Genomic DNA, 2992 nt, shown 5'->3' on the forward strand with positions numbered 1-2992 from the left:
CAGATAGTAATTCTGCATATGCGCTGAGGGCCTAGGGGCTCAGAACCATAGTCTGAAGCATCAAGAGCAACTGGCAGAATACAGTCCACAAAGATATTGTTCTTCATCCTATTTTGGCGAGTAGCTCCTGGGGTCTTAATAACTTACGAGCAGCCATCTAAGGTGCAACTATTGGTCTCTCCCCCATTGAGATCAAACCAGAAAGAAGAAAAGCAAGGAAGCATGCAAATAATTAATTAATTGTTTACCAAGGACCAATGGACCACATGAACCCCAGCCTCCACAACTCTGGGAACAGAACTAGATGGTGTCTGGCTACCAGGCCAACCACTCTGAAAAGGAAACAATACCAAGGCCTGGGGGGGGGGGGAGCGTAAAATGTGGAACAAAACTCCAAATAAGCAGACCAGAAAGAGACTGATGAAATCCCCAAGACGCTGGCCTTTTCCTTCAAGCCTGGGACGGAACCCACACTCAGGGATCAAATAGCAGCTGCACTCTAGACGGGCGTACAAGGTGACTAATAACACAGTGAATATGGCCTCCTTAGAACAGTCAACCATCCTAGTTCAAAGGGCAACATATATTTGCCCAGGGATACAGCTCAGAAGATAGGAAGGAAGAGAAAGAAGGATGAATGCAGACTGTAAACGCACGAAGGAAGTGGCAAGAGTGCTGTTACGTTGTAAGGGATTGCAATCAATGTCACAAAATAGAATTTGTCTAAATTGTTGAATGGGATTTACAACCGCAAATGTTCTATACAGGGTCCCTATGATTTGAAATCAACTTGATGGCAGTGGGCTTGGTGTGTGTGTGAGTGTGGTGTGTGTGTGTGTGTGATAAATACTATCATAAGGCACAAAAGACGTTTGGAAGGCACATTATTTCAGTCTAATGGGAAGAATATGGCAGCAATCCTATTAAGTCTAAAACACAAGTAAACTAAATGCTCCTATTAGTCAATTTCTGTACCCTTTCCAAAGAAAGGTGGGCCAACAGAAAGTGCAAATTATCACTGTTACATACATTTTACCTGCAAGTAAAATTTTGCTGAAGGTCAGCTAACAACAGTTGCAGCAGTAGATTGACAGGGAACTGCTAGAAGTTTAGCTGGATTCAAAAGAAGACTTGGAACCAAGGTTATCAGATGGATGTTGGCTGAAGGCAGAGAATACCAGAAATGTGTTTACTTGTGTTTGTTTTTTAATTGACTATACAGAGGCATTCAACTGTGTGGATCATAACAAACTATACATAAGAGTTGAAAAGAATGTGAATTCCAGAACACTTCATTTTGTCCACTTTCAAAAGGGGTATCAGCCCGTGCTGGAGGCAAAGACCAAATGAAAACTAAACTCACTGCAATCTATTCGATGCCAACTCACAGTGACCCTATAGAGCAGGGTAGAACTGCCCCTGAGCGATTTTGAGGTTGTAATTCTTTTTTCTTTAAATCATTTTATTGGGACTTGTACAACTCTTTTCACAATCCATACATCATTTGAATCAGACATGTTTGTACATATGTTGCCCTCATTCTTTTCTAGACATTTACTTTCTATTGAGCCCTTGGTATCAGCTCTTTTTTTTATTTCCACCCACCCACACTCATAACCCCGATAGATTGTACATTGTTATTATTTTCATCTCTCACACCGACCGCTGTCTCCCTTCCCCCATGTTTTCTGTTGTTCTTCTCCGGGTAGAGGGGTGTATGGTTATGTGCTGATCATTGCAATTGGTTTCCCCTTTCTCCCTTCCTCTTACCCTTCTGGTATCACTATTCCCACTCCTGTTCCTGGATTCTGTGTGTCGTGAGCTCCCATCCCTTTCTGTGCCTGTGTACGTGGTCCGGTCTAGTCCGAATTGAGAAGCAGCATTGGGGTCATGGTAGTGGGGGGTGAGGAAGCCTCAGAGGCTTTAATTATTATTTTTCTTTTTAAGGTACTTTCATTTTATATGACTTTATTTATTTTCTTTTTAGAAACATTTTTTGGGGGCTCATACAACTCGTCACAATCCATACATATATCCATTGTGTCAAGCACATTTGTACATTCATTGTCCTCATCATTCTCAAAACATTTGCTTTCTACCTGAGCCCTTGGGATCAGCTCATTTTTCCTCTTCCCTCCCCGCTCCCCCTTCCCTCATGAACCCTTGATAATTTAAAACTTATTATTTTGTCATATCTTACACTCTCTGACATCTCCCTTCACCCACTTTTCTGTTATCTGTGCCCCAGGGAGAAGTTATATGTAGATCCTTGTAATCGGTTCCTCCTTTCTACCCCATTTTTTCTCCACCCTCCTGGTATCGCCACTCTCACCACTGGTCCTGAAGGGATCATCTGTCCTGGATTCCCTGTGCTTCCAGCTCTTATCTGTACCAGTGTACATGCTCTGGTCTAGCCGTATATTTAAGGTAGAATTGGGGTCATGATAGTGGTTGAAGAAGTTTTTTATCATGCAATTCATAAAGGAAAATATGCATATGCATAATCAATAATTTTAATATTAATATAGTATTACATTTCAGAGAGGAAAAATTATATCAGCAGAGATATACATTTCATAGAGGAAAAATTATATCAGCTAAGAAATCGCCACACTCTGTGTAATCAGGGAGGTCAATGTTGTTAGCATTCTACTCATATAAAAGTGAATGAGGTGCAAGAATACTTTGTTCTATTAAACTGGCATTTCATGATGCTCACCTTCCCGTCACAATTGCTGAAGACAAAGCTAGTGCATAATCAAATGTGGTGAAGAAAGCTGATGGTGCCCGGCTACCAAAAGATATAGCATCTGGGGTCTTAAAGGCTTGAAGGTAAACAAGCAGCCATCGCTTAGAAGCAACAAAGCCCACATGGAAGAAGCACACCAGCCTGTGTGATCACGAGGTGCCAAAGGGATCAGTTATCAGGCATCAAAGAACAAAAAATCATATCATTGTGTGCTCACCTCCCGGATACAATCCCTGAAGACAA

This window comes from Echinops telfairi, unplaced genomic scaffold, assembly GCF_000313985.2.
Source record: "Echinops telfairi isolate 266 unplaced genomic scaffold, ASM31398v2 ScPeMD7_18;HRSCAF=68, whole genome shotgun sequence".
In the NCBI taxonomy this organism is placed as follows: domain Eukaryota; kingdom Metazoa; phylum Chordata; class Mammalia; order Afrosoricida; family Tenrecidae; genus Echinops; species Echinops telfairi.